The sequence below is a fragment of the Sturnus vulgaris genome, chromosome 8 (genome assembly GCF_052056855.1).
Source record: "Sturnus vulgaris isolate bStuVul1 chromosome 8, bStuVul1.hap1, whole genome shotgun sequence".
NCBI lineage: Eukaryota > Metazoa > Chordata > Aves > Passeriformes > Sturnidae > Sturnus > Sturnus vulgaris.
The window spans coordinates 8,372,470-8,398,633 of NC_142250.1; the positions used below are offsets into that span (position 1 = coordinate 8,372,470).

The 26,164-nt window shown below is 40.8% G+C and overlaps 1 long non-coding RNA gene across 2 annotated transcripts in view; it reads left to right on the forward strand.

Annotated features, from left to right (window-relative positions):
* LOC106856755 (uncharacterized) overlaps positions 1-26,164 on the forward strand; it is a 109,485-nt gene that overhangs the window by 15,798 nt on the left and 67,523 nt on the right. For both annotated transcript variants that reach the window (XR_015805087.1, XR_015805088.1), the window contains exons 2-4: positions 2,931-3,083; positions 8,442-8,580; positions 8,770-8,832. This is a non-coding gene — a long non-coding RNA (uncharacterized LOC106856755). The remainder of the gene's footprint in view (positions 1-2,930; positions 3,084-8,441; positions 8,581-8,769; positions 8,833-26,164) is intronic.

A 26,164-nucleotide genomic window follows, 5' to 3' on the forward strand; every position in this document is an offset into this window, starting at 1 on the left:
TTTCTGCTCTGTGTTAGGTCTGCATTTTGAATTTCAAGCTTTGTTTTGCCTCTGGAGTCCTCGGTTCTGCTCAGTCCCATTACAGTGGGGGTGGGCAAATCAGGTTTTAGTGACAGTCAGTTTCCATCCTTGGGCAACTGCACCAGTCATACCTTTTAGTAAAGGTTACTGGTGGAGCTAATAGAAGCTTTTTGGAAAGCAACACTGATACCATAGTCATATTTCCCCCAGCCAAGCACAGGGACTGTTTGGAGAGCTGTGTTTGATGGCACCTGGGGCAGAAGAAGGGCACACAGGTTATTCTACTACTTGCATGTCTGCTGGAGAAGGTGGAGGTGTCCCTGTGCCATACTGGTAATACAACAAAACTGCCATGAAAGCTCTGATTAGAAGATGAAGTGTGATGCTATAAATAAGGTAACTTACTGACTGAAGAAAAAGTAATAATGAGACGAACAATTAGCTTATCTTTAACCTTTCTAGATACTTTAAGAGCTAAAGATTTAGAATTAATCTAGAAGACGCTGGAGAATTAATTTGAAGCTGCTTAAGGCTTCCTGATTGATTTATGGTACTCTTCTAGAGGAAGAGACTCTTAACTTGAAATTAGCTTAATCCTCACTTCATTATTGTTACTGGTCAAATAAATTGCTGTCTTTGTCAGAGATCATAAACACTCCACAGATCTGATAATATTTCCTCAGGTGTTTTTATTTCTTGAAAAGTGAAGATGTGTAAAAAAAAAAGGAATTTTGGTGGCAGTTTGTTAGAATGAGGAATCTTAGCAATATATGTGAATCTATAGAACATAATCTGAAATCTTATGCCTTTTGAGGTTTGCACTTGTTCCACTTGCGTTTTGTCTCTTTTTCCAGTCATAATTTCAAAAATGTCAGAGTAGCCATAACAGAGCATTTCTCCTGTTCCCACCTGGGCTCTGTGATGTGAAAAAAATAATGTTAGTACACTAGTGATGAGCATTGCCAAGATATTGGACTGGACTGCTGATAATTTTGTGTATTTCAGAAAAGTTGAAAAACTAGATTCATGAAACTACACTCATAAAAACCATAGCCTCACCACGAAGATGTTAGGGTGGCCATGGCTGTACAAAGTATCTTAACCAAACATCTTCACCCTTTCACAAATCTTTTCTTTTTGAAGGTAACTGTGGGTGGTCTTTCTTTGTCCAGTTTCTGTAAATTTGTAACATCACTTTCTAGTTATGCAGCTGATTCTTGTGTTTATGTGAATGGCTTTTTAAAAAGAGGAAAGATCAGATGTTTGTTGTTTCACTTCAACATAAATCAAACTTTGTACTCACATGGCGATTCTAGTTTCGTCCCAGGAATAGCTTTAGTATTGCTAAGTGTCTGGAAAGTATTGACTACAGAGACATGACTTTAAGCAGGCTATAATAGTTTCTACAGCTGTTAACAGTTCTCAGAAGAAAGGCAGTATTATTCATTGGTATTTAAAATGTGCATGACTTGCATTGCACAGAAGTCAGATTGGGAGAATGTCAGAATTTTTTTTCTGAAATTCTGCCAGGAAAATCTTCAATAACTGGAGAAATTCTTTTCACTGGTGAAATCAACATGCAGCACATTGTGTTATTATACTTGCTTATAGCTCACCATGAAAGTTGTCTTTGTATGCGTGGATGTACGGCTTGTACTGTTTTGTTTTTATTTATTCTGCATTCTTTATTATAATGTTCTTTCCCTTTTTCCAGACTAGAAAGATTGTTATTGAGCCTTTCACAAAGCTGAAATAATGCTGTATGTTAAAAAAATGTTAACAATTCGAAGAAGTTATAAAAATTTATAAGTTGGCTGAACACTTTGGAAATTTCTGCATATTTTAATATAAATAGGTAATGCAAATGTTTGTTCTTTGCATTTAGAGGTGTGTCTGTTTCCTAAAGGTCTTGTATATAAATTTGATTCTTACATTAGAGCAAAACCAGTCTTTTTTTCAGATTGTATAATAGGAAAAATGTATTTGCTAATGACTCAGAACATATATGGTTATCTCTGAATGTCATATAGTCATGAAATTCAACATAAATAGCATCAGTTGTTTGAATGACTTCATTAAGTGCATTTAGGGGACTGCCTCTTGCAGTCAGCTAAGGTCCTTCCATTCAGTTCTGTGTGTCCTGGGTTAGCTCACAAAGAGATGCTGCAGTTCGTGGAGAGAGAAAAGGACATGATTTCTTTATAGGTAATGTGAAGGTTCAGATTGTGCTGGTAGAACTTACACAGTAATTCAGTCACATGAAATCTAAGAAATCACAGAAAATGTTGCTACTTCAGATTAATTTGGTGTTATTCATAGCTAAAATCATAGTAACAGGACAAGTGAGTCCAAAAGGAAGAGCAGAAATAGGTAAAAGAGGTGAGTGACAGAATACTGGCAGATGGGCAAGGACCTAAATGATGACAATTTTAATGACTAGTCCAAAAATATAACAGTTCAAATGTTATGATTTAGTGGAGGTGCTGGCTAGGTAAATGCCTGAAAAGACAGGCATCAAGCTGTTTTTTGGAGGGGTTGGAGGACAGCAAAGTAAGTTTGGTGTCATTGTACAGAGTAGAAAAGATTTGTTAAGTTTGCCTGGAGGAGAAAGAATGTCTGATCTCCAAGGCAATTTCTCCACAAATGACAGTAGTAGGAACTAGGAGTGGACCTGGAAAGGTGCAGCTCTGCTGAGGTTCCCTGGCCTGCATGCTGTCTGAGGCCTGTGTACTTTGCCTGAGCTGCTGGGGTACCTCTTCCGCTTAGTTTCATCTGGAAGGAATCTGGTCTGTGCTTGGGGACTGCACAGTAAGTGGGACTTCAGAAGCACACTGCTGCACCAGACTTGAACAGTGATGTAATGGGAAGGGGCAAAGGGAGTACTCAGAATGTACTATTTCATGTTACAGGTGCTGGCAGCATGTGGAGCAGAAAGCAGTGAAAGTCCAAAGGACTAGGGCACCAGAGCAGGTCACCAGGAGCTGTCGTGCCTTACAAGCCATGCAGGAAAGAGAAAGGGAGAATGATTCATTGGTTGATGAAAGCCTCTGTAGGTAAAGTTGGTATGTATCTGAAGTCTACAGTGATTTAGTACTTCAGGATGGATTGCCTTCTGACATATTGCCTGTGAAATTTTGATAGGGCTAGAAGTACTTTGTAGCACCAGCTCCGTTAAGTGTGCAAAACTAAAGCACAGCAGTCCTAGGCTTTCGATTGTGCAGTTTTTATAAATCTTTTTCTCATGACATCATGGAACATACTTTCTCAGTTGAAAGGTTTCTGTGGTCATTGACATCAGTGCTGTGAAATAACATTGAAAATTATAAGCATCTTTCTACAGAGTAAACTGCCAGCTAGCAGCAAAGACTGCTTTCCAAATGGAATCACTATGGTAAATCACTTATCAGACCTTTAAAGCATACACTCGCACAACTGAATTCAGTTCAGTAAGAGTGTTGATTCTTCAGTCTTTTTTGAGTCACTTCCACTGTAACATTCTCTGGAATCGTTCATTTTTGAGTGTTTAAGATGACTGATTGGTAATGTGGCGTTATCATAGATTCAAAGGTATTTCCATGTTCTCTGTGCCACTTCATACCATTTTCTCACAGAGACTGTTATATAAAAGTACCATTTTGCAGAGCGGGGGAACAGAGAAAGAATAAATGATGGAGGTAAGTCTGTGTAAGGAAATATGTTGCAGAACTGCTGATCATAGTTTTCCTCATGTTACAATATTTAGTCTCTGGATCAGCTCTCTTGTTCTGCAGCACAGGTTCATCCCTTTTGTGCTGCAGCTCTTGGTTACCCCATCCAGCATGGACAAAAAGGCTGTACAGCATTCAGGTGAGTCTAGAAGCTGATAGGATTCTTGGCTTTAGTGACAGCATTATGTCAAATAATGTGATGGTTAGCTGAGACAAATTTATTTAGTGCCTAAGTATAGTGTGTTTCTGTAGGCCAGTACTTTGGAAACAAGGAAAGTAAAAGATGTATGGTGAAGTTGTTGTCAAGAACTGTTCTTGCTACAAGCAATGGGCACAACACTGCCTGTTAAAGTTTGCTAACATGATTTGCTGGTAAGATTTTGGCTTGTGAAAGGTGATGAAAGGCACCAGCACAACACAGACATACTAGATCTTATCAACAGTTGTGAAGACACATTTTAACAATGTCAAGATTTTGCAGGCCTCTTTCAAAATGGCTGTGATGCCTCCCTAAATGTGCCCATTATCTCTCCAAGAGCAATTGACCTTAATTGCTTCTGAACAATATTTCCTTGGAATCTCTCAGATTACTAGAGGCAATCAAGAGAAGTCTGAATGAATCTCTGCTTTGAAACTGGCCATATTCAATCTGTAAAGTATGTAGGGTTTTTTTTTCCCTTGAGGAAAGGCTGAAGAGGGCAATAGGTGGAGGATGTGGAGGGAAGAAACAGTGCCCTGACCCTACAGCATTTCTGCATGTTGAGTCAGGGAATGACATTTAAGCAATTCTCACTGCACCCGATATGAAAAACTATGGTGCAGATCAAATTGCTGGCTGTGATCTGAGAGAGATGAAGAGGAAAAAGGTCAAGGCATCTGTCAATAGGTAGCCTCTTTTATGTTTTATATGTTGGGTGAGCTTACCAGCAAACTAAATGGGTCTTGAGGGCCTCTTTTTCTTTTTTTCTTCTTTTCTTTTTTTGAGGTAATAGATGGCTCTGGACTTTCCATCTTTAGAGCTGGTGGTTTCCACACCACAGTGATTCAGTCAGCATGAACTCTTGACCAAATCCCAATTTGTTTCCTGGTTTTGTTTTTCTAAAATATTTCGCATTTAGCAGGGCATAAAGGCCTTCCTACTATGTGACAGAGTAAGAAGGAGAGCCATGACCCTTCTACTGGCTAGCTTTCAAAGGATAGCTCACTGTTCTTCTGGAAACATTGCAACTGAAGCAGTTAAAAGGATTCAGTGAATTCTGACTGGAACACAGACGGAACTCTTACATGCTCCTGGATTTTTGATGCTGTGTTTTTATGTGGAATTTCCTTTGAAGGTTAATAAGGTCTGATTTTTGTTTGAGAAATATGATCTGGCTGAAATAGTCTAAGTTTAATCAATGTGTTACGGCATGGGAAAGTCATGTACATTTGTCTACTTGCAAGATAAATAGATTAGTATTGCCAGTGATTTCAGGGGATAGTAGGTTGGTTGAAATAACATAGAAGGCCCTTTCCTTTGTCTTGCTGCATGTCTTTTGGTGTCTGAATTCTGTGCGGTGCCCTGTTTAGGGAATATGCTGGTCGTTATCCCTGTTACCTTTCAAGTAGTAGGCTCAGTAAGGATTTAGAATAGCTTGGCTGTGGAGTTTTAAACACTGAGAGGGAGATGATAGACAGGAAAAGCCTGGGAAAGCTACAAATGAAAAAAAATTATACCCTGAAAATGAAAACTTCTAAGTGTTAACTGACTTTCAGACTTCTATGTTTTGCAAAATCAGGCATTTCACTGAAGGAAAGCATTCCAGGCTGCTTTTGAGAAACCTGGTGTTTGCTTCAGGTGACAGAGAATATTACTAAAATGACTTATTGAAAAGGATCCTTCAGGATACAGTGCTGTCACTGTATAAGAGTGGTATGGCCACAGGTGAGACTTTGACACCTGAGCGAACACAGGCAGCTTTTCAAGCAGTGCAATGTCCCAGATTAGTCAAGGCATAAATGCTCTGCTCCATTACAGCCTCGCTGCCACTCCCAGAAAAAGAGCCCAGGCATTGTGTGATTCAAGCTGGTCACCCTAGCCCGCTGAAGACCAAATCCCTGTCCTGAGGACCCTGGTGAAGCTGTGACCATACCAGCTGCTTCCTCTTGGCTCCTGCCAAAGGCCTCTGGCTGCCCGTTCGGCTGTGTGTGAAAGCATCTTTCTGCTTAGCAAGTGTGAATAATCTTGCCCAGTTTCTTGGCATTTCTTGGCATGGAGTTGACCTTGTGACTCTGAAGGAGGTTTCAAAGGACATGCATTAACCCAAGGATCCAGTGCTTCTGGGGGTGAATGAGACATGAATGATCAGAGCATGATTAGGTTGGTTCAGAGGTAGGAAACTGGTAGGAGACAGCACCTCTGCATGAGGATGAGGAATTACTGTTCCCACTGAGGGTCAGGGGTGAGTAGATAAAGAAATGTGAACCTCCATATGTGGAACTGGAATGGGGAAGGGAGAAGCCAGGAGGCCAGGGTATGGAAGTCTGCCATGAAGCTGGAACAGCTACAGGGGTTTCAAAAGATATTGAAGAAGATGACTGGAGGGGGGCCTTGGGGTCAGTGGTCAAAAGAAGGACACCATGTGCTTGCAGGACTACAATACAATAAATTTTATTCAGTACCCACTTGTCCCTACAAGCAAGAGAGAGATTCCTGTGTGGGTCTGCAGTTTGGAAAGCATCTATTTATTTTGTATACCTCAATGATTAGGAGGCAAATTTAGGGCTTATCTACTTGGGGAAATCCCTATAAAATAGGTTGGGTATGAATTTACAGCCTACTTAAGATCCAGAATAAATACAGTGTAAATTCACACTTTAGCTTACTTCACAGGAACTCCCCCACAGAACCAAACCCTCAGAGTCACCTCTGTACCTCAGTCTGGTGCTAAAAGTGAGTGGATGCTTTTCAAGATGTGGGCCTCCAGTTCCATTTTTATAGCTGGGTTTTTTTGTCTCCTGAGGCTTTTTGCAGCTGCTGTAAATCACTGTTACTTTGCTGAGGTTGGAGAAGATGGGCCAGTTTGTGTTGCTCAGGATCTGACCCTATGCCTCAAGTAACCTTTTATTATCAATTGGCCAGAGGGTATTTTCCTTTTTACTGGCTTTATTATTAAGCTTGTTCATTCACTCCCACCTCTACCGATGCCTTTTTTTTCTTTTTACTATTTTTCTCTCTGTGAATTTTATGTGAATTGTGTCTTTCCTCCCATGTAATTTCCTGATAGTGAACTAGTGACAGAGTGGGCTGCTGGTATTTAATCTTGTGGCTGGAGAGGTCAAGGTGTTTTTGATATAGACAAATACTCCATTACATTAGACTCACTGAAAGTTTCTTTTTCAACCTGAAAGGAGAAGGAAATGCACTCTCCACTAGTGGGCTTTCAAGAATTACTTCTGTGAGCTGAACTTATACTAAAGGCCAGTTTGGTAGTGTTCTGTGAGCAGGGAGAAAAAAAAGAGGAAGACAATATTTTTCCTTCCTTTTTTTGCTGAGATTTGGCTTGAGTTTTGGCTCCTTATCAGATTAGAGTCCTGCAGAGAAGATAACAACCCTTTGCACTGTGAGTTGTTGAAGAAATGGATATTGCTGATGTCCAGCTGGAAGAGCATAAGGATTTAAACCTTAAAGTTCTGTCTCTGCTTCTGTTTAGGGAAACTTGCTTCTTGGCAGGAAGAACTAAGTAATAAGGCAAATACAAAGCACAGTACATTTTTTGCTGTACTGTAGGGAAAGACTAAAAAGACTGCCCCTGTCTACTTTATGGCAGTTTAATTTAAATTTATTAGACTGCTGCTGGGTATACACAGGAGTCTAATCCTGCAATCCATGGATGGCTGTAGGTACACAGTATTGCAGTGTTCCCTGTGCATGGAGTAATTTGACATAAGATGTGCTTTGTGCTTCTCAAGGAAGAGGCAAATATAACATCATATTGTCTTACTGTTCACTTCTTGGACTTGGCTGAGTTGCCCTTTATTAGAAAGGCTTGAAGGAACAAAAAATGCAAGATAATAAATATTTATGTCCCAAACATGACATAGCATCATAAATCATTAATTTTTGAAGGCATTAAATTATTCTTTCTGCCTAATTATTTGTTTTGTGGCACCAGTTTGCTTAAATTTGTTTCTGTGGTAACCTGAGTTATTTTATGACTCTTTCTTCTACAGAAAATTTAATATTGATTTGCTGATTTCTTCTTTAAATGCAGTCAGAAATCCTATTTACTAAATTAAGAAACCTATAATTGGAATGAAAACATGCATTACCTTGCATTGCATGAGCTGTTTGATTGTTGACTTTGACATGTGCTTTATTACTAAAACACATATTTTTGTTAAAAAGAAACTATTTCATTTTCCCACCTATTCTGGCATTAAACCTGTATACAAAAAATAGGCTGAAATGTAGTTAAAAGTTTGGTTAATTTAAGTGTGGGAGCATGTTATCAGTTGAAAGATGTTATTTGAAAGATAACTTTGAGGTTGAAGCTGTTCTATTACTGGAATGAACACGGCAAGGTCAGATGCAGACCAAGTGAAAAGAAAGTCAATTGATGTGATGTGTTGGCACACATTTCTGGTAGGTGTAAGTCATGACTGTTGCATACACTTGATAGTCTTCTCCCATCGTTCATAGTCTGATTTGTATTATTTATGATATACTTGCAGGGAAGAAACTGTGTCCTCCTGCTACTCTTGGTTTGTGGTGTATCTATCTACAGCACATACAGAGCTTGGTCTAGAGAGCCTGGTGAGCTTATAAGCTTGGAAGTAGGATCCTACAGGGAGTTGTACAGGACAAAGTGCTGTAAGTAGTGCTCTCAAAGCATTCAGCTTATATTGCATAATAAACATATTTCAATTGGTAGCATACACTTCAATGTGACTAATCTTTCAAAAGCTGATTGTCCTAAGTGGCCAGAGCCCAGTGGAACAGTCAATTCCTGGCTACCTGATGCCGTGTGCTGACTCAAACAGAAACCCTTTTTCTTTTCAGATGTAGCTGACATAGACATTTGCTCTTCTGCCTCAGCCACAGGGAAGGCACAAGCCCAGCCAGGTAAATATGTCACTGCCATTGCAGTCTCTATGCCAGATCTATGTGTAAAGACATCTCAATGACTCTGGTCAAAATTCCCATCTAAAAAGAATAGTTAGGTTTTTTTCAGAGGGAGAGCAATCAGAGATCAGCAAAATGTTTAATGAAGAATAATGTATGTCACTTGCAGTCTTCTCACCTACAAGAAGTTTTTTCAGAGCCTGACTGTGCTGTATTTCATCTAGCTACCTGCTTCTTGTGTTTAGAATGAAGATGCATAAAATCCCATTCCCTCCAGGAGATAAAGGGACATGTCACGCTACACAGCTGGATGTTTCAGAGCCAGCCAAACTTGATCCAGTGCCTGGCCCTGTTCCAATGGGCCTTGAGCAGCCCTCTCATGGACATGGCAGAGCCCTTGCTGCAGAAAGCGCAGCTGCTCCAGGAACACTGGAGCAAAAGGTCTGTGCATGTAAATATTGTGACTCTGTACGATGTAGTGGATCCCTTGGGTCATTTCTCGCAATGCAGCTCTTGCTGAGAGAAGCCTGGCAGCCTGCCCTGCCCGGTGTGCCCCCACAGAAGCTTTGAGACCAGGAGGAGAGTCTGCTTTCCCACTGGCAGAGCCTTGTTCTTCCTTGCCCTACCCCAGAAGTGCAGCTTGGGCCTAAGCAGACCCTCTCTGGAAGGTTTAAAAATACTGCAGAAGCCAAGCAAAGGATGTAAGTCAAAGCTATGATGAAAGCATGAGGTTGCAGGTGTATGTCTGGACAGGAAGTTTCATGCAGGACACCAGCATCATGCAGAAGGAATCTCATGACCTAGTTTTCAGACTCTTGTATCAATGCCTTCATTTCTTTTCTGACTGAAAACATACACAGCAGTGAATTGGCAGTGGCCTTCATATTGGGCAGATGTGTGATAACACATCTACACACAGGCTGAATTTCACGTGGAACAGCACTTGACTTCTACAGGAACTGCCGTTTGTGTTACTGTAATTAATACTAGTGTGTTTGGATTCCTGCTTTCATTTTATCTTTGTACGCTTATGGTGTCAAGAAGCCACAGTCCGAGTTCCTTTTTTATTTGCCTTGACCACTGGATACATTCAAAAGAAAAGGCCGTTCAAGTAGGCTATATCTTATCCTTCTTGAGCTATCTAGAGGTCAGGTCTGTAGTCTAAGCCACATGTATGGGCACTCTTGTGTGTCTCTTCTTCACTGAAGGTGGCCAGAGTGATTCATTATGTATTTAGGAGACTGAATCATATAGCAGTGCTGCCTGTCTCTGTTGGTGGTGGAGAGAGCCAGGACAATTAGCTAAGTCTAGGCATTAACTCTAGGCTAAAGGGGTATGCTTTTCTTGCTCAGAGCCAGGAAAGTATGAGTTTGAGTTCCAATTAGCAGTATTTAAATGCAAATGAGCATTAAAAGAGCCTGGAGTGCTGCATGTCTGCAAAGGCATCTGTTGCCTGCAGACACATTGATTTGCTGCAGATGCTTGAGCATACTGCATATGCCCAGAGCTCCTCTTTGCCATGTCTTCAGTAAGCATCTCTTGCCCAATGAGACATAGAGAGACGTTCACTTTTGCTGACTCTGCAGGGGCAGTTGTAACTTCTGGCAGGATATGCATGGACAACTAGGTTGGACATATAGCCTAATAGAAGGTGCTAGTAGAGTTCATCTATCAGAAACTCACTCCTAGTTTTATTTTGCCAGCAGTATGTCTAGGTCAGTTAGAGGCTGGAGAAAAGTGTACTGGTGTGAAGATGCTCTGCACTGAAAGTTTGTTCTCCTTCCTGTGGGATACATCAACACCTCTTAGGTCAATGTTGCTTCATCCATTCACCAAGCAAAGCAGGGGCCACCTCAGAGTTAGAGACTTTTTATATTGTTAGCATGGTGCAAAAAAGGCATTTGTTAAAATTGCGCATTGGAATATTAAAGGTGTATCTTTACAGGTTCTGGAAGATCTCTATCTGAGAAAAAGAGGGCTGATGTGAGTCTTACTTCACTGTGATCAAGTTATTTCTACTGGACAGTGTGAAAAACAGATCAGGGAAACTTAGATACCATCTCTTGGAGAGAATGGATCTGGATTCAATGCAACTGGATGTAGAAAGGCCTAGCAGCAACTGCAGAGTGCAGTTACTACTTCATCTTCTTTTTATAGATATGCAAATGTGGTCTTGGATTACTTGATTTATCTAGTTCAGACATGTTTTAGGGTTGGCATTCAAATCTAAGACTTCTTCTAGAGATACTCTGAATTATTTCATAATTATGAGAAATCCTGGGGAGGTATCTCAGTGTTTAAAGAGGAATATCTTGCTGTACCACACTCCAGATATATCAACACAGCCAAATCTCCTTCTAGTATGTTATAGTTTAATTAGCTCCAGTTCTTGAGTCATAATCTGTCTCTCTGGGGCTGAAACACACACACACACAAAGGACGAAACGTGTAGAAGTAGTTTTGATCTTTGCCACTTGGATTTTATACTATCTGTTAACATGACTTCTCATAAAGTCAATTTACAATTGTTGAATTGCAGTTTCATGCCACGGATAACATTTCCTTTCATTGTGAAGTTGTCAGATGTAGATCTCCTGAAAAAACTATTCTACCAGTCTGAGATCTGAGGCATAACTCTCTCCTGCTTGAAGTTGTCCTGCTTCTAAAAAGCAGCATTGGAGTTTACTCTGCCTGAGGATCTAGCCCGTAAAATCCTTCAAGGGCAAATTCTAACGGGGCAGAGAACCAAAATGTCATCCTAGAAGACCAGATGCCATGAAAACCTTTGATGTGCTAGATGCATCTTGAGTTCTCAGCCACAGATCTTTCTTATTCTTCTTAAGAACATTACTTTACTATTAACTTGGTCTATTTACCCTCTGTTAGAATGGTTGATATTTCTGATTTTTCATCCTCTTTTTCACTGCCTCTGTCTTCCAAAAATGTGTTGGAGGGATTTCAAGAGTTTATATTTCCAGAACTGGCCAGCCTGTACCTTGGAGACATATGTAGCTGTTGACTGCTTCAAAGGTGCCTCTCACATTGGAACAACGTCATGTACACAGATCTCTGTGCTCACCAGGGCTGCTGGGTAGTCTCCTGGCTGGGGTGAAAGTGATAGATTGCTACACCAGCATCTCTGGGATTCGCAAACCATCCTGCTATGGAAAAATAGGGTTTCATCAACCTCTCCTCATATCGGTTCCTCCTGGACTTCCCCCACCTCACAGCTCACTGAGATCAGTGGTACTTACTGATCTCAGTAGTGTGATTTTGTTAGACTGGCTGCTCCAGGGCAGTCTGTCCCTCTGCTACAGTGTTATTCCGCGATCTGTTCTTACAGCCCTCCACTTTGAACCCCTCTGCAAGTAGCATCTTCTGATGCTTCACTGTTGCTGCAGCCCTCTTGTTAAGGGTAGAAATGAGCCAAGACACAGACTCTCATTTAACAACATGGAAAGGGTCCCGGTTTATTCCTTTTACAGATTATCTATCCTGGCTCCGACTAATTACAGACTCAGTGGGCGCACACACCCACTGCAGGGTCTAACTGCAGACCTAGACTGACCTCACAGCAGATTCCTTCTCTCTCACGTTCAGTCAGTCCTCCAGTCCTTTTGAAACATTCCTTCAGTACCTTCTGTTCCTTCTTCCTCAGAGCTCCTATACCTCCTTCAGGTTCTCTTTCTTCAAGATCCTTGGCCAGCCAACCCACCCCTTGTCTCACACTTATTTTTATTAGTCACAGCTGTGACCCATTAAGGGCAAGGCTATTCTTTGGTAATTAATATAGCTGTGACTTATCAGGGGCAAGGTCACCTGTAATCTCTTGTACACCTACACTTCACTATCAGCTTTTTGGAAGATTTTCCTTGAGTGTTCACTTTTCCACATGTTGGTTGCCATTTTTCATGCTTTTCTAATTATTCTCACTGGTGTGCTGAGTCATGGCACCATGTATGACAACTCTGTCCTCTGTCACTGTTAATCAGCAATCACATTTCACTCATCTTGCAAGCTGCAGAGGCTAATGGCATCAGGCTAATGGCAACATTTTCTGGTCTCCTTTTCTTTCTGGGTCATGTGGTGATCAAGAAAGAGCAGAGGGAGTATGAAGCAGTTAAATGAGATCAAAGTCTCTCTTGTAACCTGCACAGAGAGTAACCACCATTCTAAAAGAGGAACAGGAAATTGCAGCTTATGTCACTTTGTTCAACAATGATTACAAGAAGAATGGGAAATAGTACACTTCCCTCATGTCTTTTGCAGCTTCAGGAATAGATGACAATGACAATTTTTGGTTCCTTCTCCTCAGATTGAGGAGTGGATGACTAATATCATTGTGTCTGATGCCATCTAATTGGCTCAAAAGAATTTTCTGGTGGTTCTCATGATTAGCATCACTTCCTATCATGTGCAAACCATTGGAGAGCAAAGGCCTCCATTTGAACTGTCATAGTATGAAGAAGATGTAAAAGTGCTGGGTTTCTGAACCAATTCAGTGTATATAAAGTATGTATGAATCAGTATTCTGATCTTCCTGTGCAGCAAGTCATGATGACTGATCTGTTTCTACAGTTGCTAATTATATTATGTTAAAAAATACTTGGTGTTCAAGTGACTTCTATGCAAAAAATCCATGAGATTGAAATTTAATTCAGACTTGGCAGGACACTATTACTGAAATACTTTGCTTTGAGTCAGTTTGATCCATTTCAAAACTGTTGAGCTGGGTTTCTGTGTGTTACTTAATATTGAGTCTGAGCCATTTGTGTGAACTGCTGTGGTATTTTTGGGACAGGAAGCATTGTATCCTGATTGTTTCTTACAGCCACTCCCATTTCTGCATTATCTAACCAAAGGTGTTTTGCAATCTCTCCTCTTACCTACTGTAGTGCTGGATCATGGGAAAAAGCTTGGACACAGAGGCACACTTTAGACAGATGAGACAAACTGAAGTCAAACTGGGTCAGATCAAAGTATTTTGCTTTGGTTCAGCTCACTGAAATTAAGTGTTTCAATTCAGGAATACCAAACCACTTCATTTTCCAATAAAAAGTGTGTAAATGACATATTTGGCACTTGCTACTGTCGTACTTTGAAGGCAGGGATGTGAATTTCTCTTAGATGATGAAGAAATCAGGCTCTATCACAGGGCAACCTTCACCAACCTAGTGGGAAAATGTTATGTTCATTTTGAAAGAGGTCAGTGCAAAGGTTTAAAAGAGTTAATATTACAGCAGCACCTTTAGAAGGTTAAGAAGGAAACATCAGTACAAATGTGGGAAAAGAACCTGACATTGTAGCAACAGAGTAAAATTAAAAATTTCATAGATATGTTAGAAATTTGCTGGGATCAGTCGCAGGACTGGAACATTCATAGAGCTCCTAATGTAAGGACAGGCTTGGAGAAATAAAGAATCATTATCCATGCTTGTTCTGAAGTTGTGGATTAATGAAGGACAGACTTGTATGGGTGAGGATAGAAAGAGAAAGAGCAGAGCCTCTTTGACAGGTGGGTGTCATTTAAGCCACCTGCCTGGGACAAGTAGAAGGATGCTTTTAAGCAACTCTTGGAAGCACTCATTACTCATTAGTAGCAAGGGACATTTTATTTGGATATTGCTTGGAAAGGCAATATGGGAAAACCCCTTTAATGTATCACCGTGGTAGGATATATTGAGGCAACTCTGTTTCACAAGGTAGAAGTTATTAGGGAGATATTTTAAATGAGTTTTACCAAGAAAGATTTACTTGTCCACAGAATCACGGAATGGTTTGGGTTGAAAGGGACCTTTAAAGGCCGTCTAGTCCAAGCCCCCTTCAGTGAGCAGGGACATTTGCTACTAAATCAGGTCACTCAGAGCCCAGTCCAGCCTGACCTTGAGTGTTTCCAGGGATGGAGCATCCACTGCCTCTCTGGGCAACCTGTATCATTGTTCTACCACCTTTGTTGTAAAAAATTACTTCCTTACATGCAGTCTAATTCCGACTTCTTTTAGTTTAAAAACATCATGCCCTGTCCTATCCTACAGGCTTTGCTAAAAAGCTTGTCCCTAACTTTTTCACAAGTCCCCTTTAAGTATTCTAAAGAAGGAAGTGTTAATGAAGTTGGAGATCCACTCAAGAAAGAGATTTGGGGTCCTGGACCGATAGTAGGACAGATTTGTCATACAGTTTGTGTGGACCTAAATTGTAAAATTATTTGAAAACGTAATTTCCAAGAGTAATTAATATTTAACTAATGTAATTTCCCTGTTTATAGGGCAACTAGTATACAGTAGATATCATATAGATATTCTGATCTTAGTATCTCTTGATCTTTCAACATCTTTCCTTCATTATATTCTCTGACTGCTACCAGTCAAAACCTGGGGGATAAGACTGGGTAATTTGACCCAGTCAAAGTTGGCTGGTTGCGCAAATATGAGGTGATAAAGTGAAGAAACACAGCTCAAGTGTTAAGAAAATGTTCTCTAATTGTATGAATAGTAAAATCATGGCACAGATTACTTAGGGAGAAAGGGGCATATTCTTGTCTGAATTGTTTTCCTATAAAAAGTGTGATGAATATTTTTCAGAGATGGTCTTAGTTATTTATTCTGTTTTAGAGCAAGGAAAGAGATTAAATAATCCCTCCAGATTGCTTCTAGGCATGTGTTTTTAAGATTCCATTAAGAGGGCACTTTGAGGTCTTTTAAGATCACTGCTTCTTGGGTGGGGTCAGGACAAGGATAGACATTGTACTGTGGAAATTTTCCTTAGGGCAGGTGGTCATACAAGAAAAAGTTGTCGGTTTTACTGAAAATAATTATTATTTACCTGTTCTGCAGAACTTCAGACAAGAATGCCCAGTTTCCCAGGTTGAAATATTGTGCATCAGACCAGTATAAACATTCCTGAAAGCTACAACAGATTATGTGAAAGTGTTAAAATGTTTTTGCATTAACCTAATTTTTATTGAAGAGTTGTGCTCCAATGATGAAGAACAAAGGAAGGGTATGTGATAGAAATGTGCAGTGTAAACAGCTCAGATTGCTCTTAGCAATTGCATGGTTTTAATCAGGTAACAGATCATGAACTGCATTTGTAAAGATTATTCAGCAGTTTCAAAACCTACAAAAATTTGAGAAAATTGTGCCTTTTTGGAGCCACCTGGCAACCAGATTAAGAACCAAAGTTCATTAATAAATGAGTCATTGATTCTATTCAGTCCTTGCCTGAGATACCCGTGTAAACTCTCTTTGGTTTCAGCAGGTGGTGTGGTCAGACTAAAGGAGAGTGTGATGTCTTGGCCAGGTTCTGGCCTGACTTCAGGCTCACACTGATTTGTTGGTGATTTTAAGCATATAGAAAGGAAAGAGTACCTCAACTGACAAGGTTCATCAGCGCTCCTCTTTCTCCCTTTCCTCTTCTCATCTCATCCCTCTTATTGCTTCTTCTGCTCGTCATAGGGTCAGGGACTTGTTCTTTTTTCTGGGTGGTGACCACATGGCCAATCACTCTGCAAAGCCCTGACTTGCTGGTGATAGCCATGTAACTTCCTGTTGCCCATCACGGGTTTCTTCCAGGCTACCTTGTCCTTGCTACATGGGTGATTGCTGCTTATGAAGCCGGGTATGATTTGCAAAGTAAGAACTTTCAATAATTCTCTCTATTTTATATTGAGTTACAGAAATACTGATCTAGTTGACTGCATGGATTTGCAACCAGCAGCTCAGCAGCTGCTTCATGAACCATCCTTTCAGGAGGGGAACATCACAAAGATGGGAGAGTTAGATGCTGAGAAGTGGGAATTAGTCTAGTCATCCCAAGAGAAATCCTCCCCATTTGTGAGTCAAAGCCTGCTGTCTCTTGCCTGAGATGAAGGGAATCTCCCAAGGGCAGCTAATCTTGCACTATCTTATCACTTGAGATCAAACATCATGATATTGGGTTATTATATACTTCTAAAAGTGCATGCAGACCTCATTCAAATTCCCATATAGCTCTAGCCAAAACACAGGCCAAATCATGACCTAAATAACCTCCTCCTCAGCCCACCTTCATTGCCGTTCTGTTTCGGTGGCAAATGCAGCATAGAAAAGATGCCTGAATGCTTAATTCAGAAATTTACTGTTTAAGGCATTACTTGTATGAACACCAGCGTAACACATAGAATACCAATGCCCTAAATTTAGTAGTTTAGTCTGAGTCATTTTCACTATGTGGGAGGGCTGTGAAGACTCTCCATGGAGTGGAGAAACTTGCTGGTGGTGTCTGTCCAATTAGATGTTTTATTTTAAAGTCAGAACACAGCAGAACTACAGATACGTTTGTGAGTAAAATGCAGTTTACTTGCAGGCTCCAGCACAGGAGACGGGTGGTGTTGCTCTCCACCCACTTCAAAAGCTGAAATCAGGTTTGACTGATATGTATCTCTGACACTGAAATAGGTGCAAAATTTGTCATGACAGCAACACACAGGCAGAGGTAAACACTCTGGCTGCTTGATTTGGAGGGACATGGTGTGGTGTAATCCCCAGATTTGTCTGTGCAATTACATCTTATTTTCAGATTTTCTAGTGATAGCAGCTGAGTTGATACAATCCTACATGTAACCAACCAGCAGGCAAAAGTTATCCTTGGGCTCATTCACTGAGGGGTGAAATGTTGTCCCACTGAAGACCAGGTGACTTTTGCCATATAAGTCATCTAGCAGGGCTAGAGGTACATACAGAGTCTTTGAAATAGATGTGGGGACTGAGTCATTAGGTGTGAATGCGAAGGAGACATTTAGACATGGTATTCTGAACTGGTAATACCTTCCTGACAGTCTGAGTTTTATTCTTGCTCCATTAGCCTTTCTGCATGAATGCAGCTGATTTGAAGTTGATACAGATTTAGCAATTCCATTTTGGAGATTTTTCCTGGGACTCTATGGAATGAAATTGCGCCTCTCCTCAAATGAAAACCTAACTTCAGTACCTTATTTTAGTCAGAATTGATAATGTTTTTATTCTGAGTAAAAGTTAGTTCTAGCGCAACCCCTGCTCTCTGTGTGGAGAAATGAAGCAAGCAAAGATGAAGGATGTTTTCATGCACTGTATCGTGCCTGATATCAGCCATGGCAGATGTGTAAACATACTCAGGCTTGACCCTATACCGTGATTCTCATAAGTGGTGCCACAGAGGTCAGGGCTCTGCTTACACAGACTGGCGGATCAGTTGTGATATGCTTAATGCCAATGAGATGAACTCTGTTCTTAGAGAAACTCTAGTAAAATTGAAAGCTTGTTAATGAGAAAAGTAGTTAGCTGGTATCTTAAACGAAGCAAAATTCCAAACAAAACCCTGTTCTGCTATTTCTTCCCATGCCAGCATTTAGCTGCCAGGAAAGACCAGTCTCATAAACGTGAAATCATATCCGTGGCAACATGCAAGCCATGTTTAACTTTGCAGCATGTTAAAAGGTACATTAAAAAAAAAATTACTGAGAATAGCAATTATGACTTTATGACTTTTAAGTCAGCTATTTTAACTCAGCCTGTGAATGTTGAGTGCTGAGGGTATAAGGGCCAGAGGCACAGCTTGTTCCTCAGAGTACTTGTTGCTAGACATTCCCAGAAGGTATTATTGCTTAAATACAGTTTGTGTTTTCTTTACCCAGATTTCTTTAACAAGGAAGATATGACAGGTTGTGATATTGGACTGCAGTGAAGTACCACTGGTGCTGTTCTACCCTTCATGAGTGAACAGTGCTGGGCTGTGCAGCTGGCAAGCTCATGCCCTTTTATGGGGCAAGTGCTGGATTCAAGGAGCCTACTTTGTGGTGTGGCATCCTGGGATTATAAGCACCCTACTCAGGTGCTGTTTAGTGACTCCTGCATCGTGCTGAAAAGCAGACATTTCTCACAGAGTAGGAGAGCAGCTGACTGAATTAGACTGAATTAGTGTCTGGGTTTGAAAATGCATTGGAAAAAGTAACAGAAAGATATCAACTTGGAGCAAAAGCTGAAGCTGAAAACTGCAGATGGTTTTCTTGTCTGTACGATAATGTCAAACCCGAAAAAATTGAGTTTTCACACTCTGTAGTCTGTTTAGCACGAAGTAAAAATTATGTACTGGAAAATGGAGCCCCGTGTCAAGAAAGCAGCTCTGTGCCTATACAATACCATACAGGGCTCTGTGGAAGTTGAGCTTGACTGCTTTTGCAGAGGTCTCTGAAGCCTTTTTTGCTGTGGAGTGAAGGGAGGGAAAAAGAGCAATGGGATGTGTCTTCAGTAGTTTTTATCTATTAGCAGCTGCATGATAATGCCATTCAGAGTGAATTGTGCTAGGAATCTCTTTTAAAAACCAGAAGTTTCATCTCTAAGGGCAGCAGAACAGCCCATGCTGGTTGTGAGGGCAGTGCCAGAGGTCACAATGGCTACAGCTGGATTCTACAAGGCATGGTGGAAAAGAAGAACAGGATGTTCTGGTAGCTACTGTCGTGTGTGTCTTTAAGCAAAAGGGCTGGCTGGTAGATGCAGTAACCTGAGTGTCTGGCTCTGAAAAGACAGCATCATCTTGGAATAATACACATGTATTTGCTGTCTGCTGTAGCTGTTTGTCATGGTTCCTCTCTTTTCTTATTTAGGTGCGCAGAAGCGAGGCAAACATGATACAAGGTACACTTCATATAGAAATTTAACAGCATATATATTAGCATGTACCTCTCTTTACAGAAAAATTGAGGTAATGTATCAGTACAACCTGTCCTCTCACTTTTTAGGAGAGCCTCAGACCTGTGTCTAGCTGGACAAGGAGGTTTGGACTCTGCTGTATCTTTCCACGTTTGTTAAGTGGATACAGGTGGTATGTTCTAGCAGGATGAATGATTTGACACTGTACCTCAGTTACTGCAGGTGCTGTATTCAGTCTGGGGAGAAGTGTCTGAGATACCTTGCTAATAAGCTGTCTTCATGTTGGTGTGAGGGGAGAGAAGTGAAGCACCAGGCAGTACTTCAGAATAACGTCCTGGGGTCCTGAATCCAGAGTGACTCTTTACATGGGACTTCAGTGAGGGTCACCTATTCCATAGTATTTTGAAATACTTTTATCTTTACGTGCCTAAAATGAGAGCCTAGGAACCTGAAGTACCTAATTTTAACAAAAAAAATTTACTTTTGTTTGTGGGAAGTTTCCTGAAAGGACTTCAGGAGTGATTCTACAGTGAACTTTGGATTCTGCCTTGCGTGGTGATATCTCTTGTGGAATGTGTTGCTCAGTCTGTGGAGTTGTCAATACAAGGCATATTGCTATATCAGCCCTGTGGGTGCTTTGGCCTTTGCTCTGGATCTTAGCTCTAGTCATGCAACTCTTCTTTTGTAGGATGTTAGTATCTTTAGATCTGTCTGCTGGGTTCTTCCTGCTTTCATGCTGAAGAGTGTGTGGGAGAAGGTGGCCAGGAGTATAGTGTTGGAACGACCTTTTACTGGTGGAGGCACAGTGGTGGTGTATGCTGCCAACACACTCTGGCAGTGTATGCATCTATTTCAGCAAAGCTGTGCCTTCTACTCTTCTACTGCTCAATCTTGTGGGAGCAGGAGAAAAATGGTACTTGCAGAAGCCTGAGTTGGAGAGCAGTGGAGTGTGTGACAGCTGTAGAGGTGGACACCTCGAGTGGGGGTGCCGTGTGAGCTGTGGGTTTTACCCCTCTTATTCTAGTGTACATAGCCACACCTGCTAAAGTCAGTTGTGCCCATGTAGCTGGGATGTCTTCTGCTGCTGTCACTTCTTGGGGAAACCTCCTTTAACAGGTCCTTGAACACTGTCTAGAACTGTGGCACCCATTGGGACACACAGGGACTCAGAGACCCCATTAACTCGAAGACTTTCCCTAACCTTAGCAGACCTCAGGGAAGACCTCCAGCACTTGGATCCTGACCTCAGACCAAATGCCTCTGTCAGATATCTGAGGAGAATTGGGTAGAATTTTCCTCATTTCATCATTCAGTGCCCACTGATGGTTTCTTCTTTTGAAGAGACAACAGGACCCACTGAAAGGCTATTTTTCCATGAGGGTAACTTCAGCATACTGGTGACAGCTATGGTGGGTGTCTACTGAACCAAGAGTGTCAAAGCCAAAATCTAAAATGACCTTTGGGCTGTTTACTCAAAGCAGTAACAGACTCACCCCCGTCTTCCTGATAAGGCCTTCACTTATCAAGAAATAAGAAGAGCAAGTGGCTAGGTATGGAAATCATTGTGGGAGTGCCTAATTGAAAACGTACAGCATTGTACAGAAGTAATGCTATACACCAGTAACCTTTGCTTCTTCTGTGGAATATGTATGTAGAAACCAGGAGAATTACCAGGTATTGGAAAAAAGTTCATTCCAACACAAAAAGAAAACCTTTTCTTGGAGAGACAGATGTGTATAATTTAACTCAAGTGTCTCCTCATGCTCCATGATTCTGTTTCCTAGATATGTAGTAAAGTATCAGAAATCATCAATTTTCATCTCACTTAAATGAAATATTTTAGAAGAGGAGTCTAAAGTAAGCCAAGAGATTAAGTAGACACTAAAAATTCAGTAAGCTCTTAATTAAATAGCTAGATATGTAGAAAGCTAAGTACCAAATAGAAGCCAATGAGTTGGTTTCCACTCTAATTTAGAAAACCAAGTTCTTTCTTACAAAAAATTTCTGCATAATCATGAGATAAAATATACTTCAATACATGCTTTAGAAATTATTGGTACTTTGATGAATTTACCTCATTAAGCTATATTGTAGCATTTTACCATCTCAAACGAAGCCTTGTTTTAGCTAGTGTTCAGCTGATTTAGTTTTTTTCCTTTTAATTAATTTTTATTATTTATTTTAATTAATTTTTATTATTTAATTCATTTTAATTTTTAATTGGGGTCAGAATAGCAGCACCATCGATTTCTACTTTTGTATGTGCTAGAGAATGTCTAGACTGGCTAGTGTGAGGGTTTTCATCCTGGAAGGTTTTAGTAAGATTCCTCTCCACTTGCTATATACGTCACATAAGTATTGAAACTGAAAGTTTTAGATGCGATACAGCACCTAGTAATAAACTGTTTCTGCTTTTTTTTTAAGGGGAAAGAAATATCATCTTTTGGCAGTGTTTCCTCTCAAACCTCAGAGACTTGCTGATCTGCTGTGTGGATTTGTGCTGTAGTTGCAAAGTATCAAAACAGAATAAGGATTTTTATATCTACTCTTCTCGCCCAGCACTCACAGCTCCTTCCCCCTTCTCTGTCTGTCGGGTGGTTTCTGAAGGCGTTGAGGAGCCAGGAAGGGAAGGGACACAGAACTGACCATGGTGACCACGGACAGATAAAATGAGAATAGTGCCAACAACTGAGCCTCATTTCTTTAGAAATACAGCCTGAAAATGTCTTGGTAATTAGAATGGATTGTGAATAATGCAGGTTTTTTGAGGGGAGGGGGAAGCAAGGTAGAAGCAACTGGTTTCCATGTCAGATTAAGGAATTTGCAAGTGTTTGGGACAAATGGCCCATTTTCTTCCTTACAATCTGAGCTTTTTTAATGAGAATGGTGGTTTTCTGTTTTCTTGTGCTGTTGTGATACATCATGGGAATATTTGGCAATGACGCATAGAGCCCAATTGCAGCTGATCGGCCATGAAGGATAATGACATCCAAACCAGAATTCCAGTATAGTCACTGGGATGTTAAATTTCTTATTGAATTTTTGAGTTTTCTCTGCAATTTTCTATGCAAGGCAGGCACTTGGAGTGGAAAAGGTCATTTTGATAAAAATCCAACTTTTCACTAAAATCAGTTCTCTTCAGCACCCTGTCCCAGAATCTGTTATGTTCACAGTGTTCCAGAACAGCCTTGCCATCTGTCAGAAGCATTTTTAGGTAACAAATTATTCAACCTAACTGTGCCCTGTCTTTACCACACCAGTTGTGTTGTCTTTGAACTTCCTTGGGATAGATAAGCCCGAGGCTCACCAAAGGCAGCAGGAATCTCCAGGCACTGAAGGGGAACCTCTAGAGCCTGTAAATAGAGATGTCCTGAGGACGTGGGTGTTTCTGAAACACCAGTCATCTCCTGAGGGATGTCTTTACCTATTACTCCAGAAACCAAGTGTGTTCCAGCACGGAGGTAGTGCTGTTCCAGAAAGGAGTGTATGTCTTGCTCTCCCTTTAAAATGGATCCTCTTTTGCATATTTTGTATTCTGGTAGGAGGTGGGAGGTCACACTCAGACTGTTCCCGACAAGATCCAAATTCATATTATCCACCCCCAGTTACTGCCTAAAACATATAAAAAGTTCTCAATAAAGAAAGGATTTTTCTCTTTCAGCCGTGTGTCCTGATCATTAGGCTGAGGATTCAGCCCTCTTAGGATCAAAACTTGAATTTATGTTTAGAGTCTCCCTATCCAAAACCCTATGGTTAAGGCATTTCTTGAGGAGGTGAGAAACAGGGGTTTGAACTGATGAATACATATCTCATGCTTCTTTTCAAGAGCATGCTAATTACTAGACTGTGATATGAGAAGCAGACGATGTTGCCACTGTCAAATTGGTTACCCGGCCTGAGTTTCAAAAGCAAGTGGCCCCAGCCAAGTTTGAAGCCCCGGCAATGCTGGGTCATTGTGCTCACAGCTGTGCTGCCTCCAATGTGGGCTCTCTGGAGTTGGCTCACTGGCTAGAAATTAGTTCTGTCAGCTGTCCGAGGCTGGGGAATATCCGGGGCAGGCAGAGTGATATGGGAAACAGTTAAAGGGCACAGATGGCTCTGGTGGGGGGCAGAGTAGAAGCCTTCTCTAGCCACGGTTAGGGAATTAACTTTCTCCAAATGCTGAGTTGTTCATGCAACGTGTCACTATGAGAGCTGTTGAATATTTTTGTCGTGAGACCACTAATGAACTTGATAGTCACCACATTCACCAGTTGGTGGAACAGATTTACCCATCATTTCTGATTTTAAGTGAATGGGACTTTACTTGTGGTTAAAGTTTTGGGGTGTTTTTTTGTTTGTTTGTTTGGGTTTTTTGTTTGCTTTTTGTTTGTTTTTTATAATACATTTCAGTCTCTTGCTGGACTGGAACTTTTAACAGTGTTATTTTGTCTCCTGAAGTCTCCTTCAAGATAAGGTTTTCTTATATTCTGAAATTTTGTGGCAGAAGGCAAAAAATAATCTTGTGACTAACTAGGAAATAAACAGAGGCATAATTGTCATCTGTGTTGCAGTCCATTTAATCTTTTCTCTCTCCAGTCATGGAAAAAAAGTTCATTAAAAAAAGTTGAGGTCTGGTTTTATGATATTTTTGAGAGAAGCTAGCATAAAAAAATTACAGAAAAGAAAGGGAAAAAAAGCCCCAATAGAGGCACTATACATTATCTTAGACAAAATGGATTAAATTTCTGACACTCTACTCATCAAATGCTGACCTTGATTTGACCCCATTGGCTTTTTACTGTTTGATGTTCTCAAACGATTTGGTGCCACTTTTCCTTAGTAGTGCAGTTAATTTTGAGTGTTAGATAGAGATCAATAGTCATAGCTTGAAATTGGCACTTTTGGACAAAAAATATGTTGTGTGGCAGTAACATAGATTTGATAGTAGTTCAGTTAAGAAAATGGTGTACTCTTTCATTATTGTTTTCAATGACAGTATCCAGAGTGTTACTTCATTCTCCTAGCAAGCTTCTGACAGTCTCTTGTAATATCTTATCTATCAAAAGTTTTCATTCCTCTCCTTTCATGCTTGGCTTCTGGAGTGGAACTTTATTTAAAAGGTCCCTGAAATTAGAAAGAATGACCATGGCACTTCTGCTATCAAGCTGCTCAGTAAGAAATACACCCCCTTACTTCTAGACTTGTATCTGGCCTCCTGTGTGCCCACATTGAAATCTCATTTACTGTGCTGGCTGTATGGTGGAAGCTTGACTGTCAGGAGGAGGCAAGTGGCCTGTTGCATAAGATTTAATCATCTCACAGGTAGGTGGGTTTTGTGTACTGCCTTCCCCACCTTTGTCCGTGTGAAAGTTCCCTGTGCCTTGCTTACAGCCCATTGCTGCAGTGAGAGGTGGGCCTCCATTGAAAGGGTGTTTATCCCTCAGCTGCAGCTTGGAGCATCTGCCTCTGGAATATACAGCTGGGGCTCAGGTAGTCTCTAGGGCACAGGATTTGCCAGGACTGTGATTGTTTCTGTGGGGTCCCACTCCAGAACACCTGGTACTGTTTAGGTGTAATTAAGCTCTTCTTCAGGCTTCTATCAATGCATGTACTGAACATTTTGGGGAGTTTTCAGCATGCCACTAAAATCTGGCCTCTGGTGCAGGTATGTCCTTCCTCCAGTATAACTTTGGATATCCTGACTAATGTAATCCAAATTTGACAGGTGGTCGAAAATATCTTTTGGACCAAATTCAATTAAATTATATATGTGGGGGAGGGGAAGAAAACACAGATAGGCCGAGGAGAGGCTGTAGAGAGAAGCACTTGGGAGAAAGATGTCATGACAGTCTCAGGGTTAGGGAAATGTCAGTCGTGTCTTGTGCCTTCTTCATACCAAGGAAGAGTCCAGCCTTTGGACACAGACGAAAAAGGAACCTGTCTGCAGCGTTCTTCTGCTCCTGGAATTATTTGATTAATTTTGACATATTTCCTAGGAAAATTGTGAGCACCTCTGTTTCAACAACTACTAGAAAAGCATTCCCATAAGTCCCCCCCAAATTTCGATGAAGTAATTTATCAAGTGCCTTCTGAAGACCTTTCTTAAATGCCGAGTACTAACGATTTCAGATCAGAGAAGTCCTTAGTTTCTTCTAGGCTGCTTTTTTGAGAACCAAGTGCCAAAGCAGTTTTACACAAATAATTTTTTACTACTTGGAAGCCAAGATGCCCAGCTTAAAACCATCTCAACTCCTATTGACTGTTCTCACAGTCCTGATACCTGACCTTGTTGGGGAGGAGAGTGCATAGTATGTAGAGCAGTGGTTTGGATGGTATACAGGATCTTTGGGTGGTGTAAATAATTGATAATCCAAGAAAATCAACAGGTCACTGTCCATTTAGAGTCACTGAAGATCTATTCCATGCTACTAGCAATAATGTCTGTTTGGATCAAAAGAGCATAGTGAGACTTCCAAAAGGCACGATCGTCTTATTTTGTTAAGAAATCTGTGGTGTGTCATTATCAGCCTTTCCTAGCCAGCATTCAGAAGTTACACAGAGTCTGAATGCAAATACAGGCTGCAGGGAAAATGGAAGGGCAACCAGGGCCTGTTTCCAAAGAATTCCTGCATCTGGAGTAGGCACCTCAATAGAGATGGCTCTGAATAGAAGCAGTTGTGGTAGAT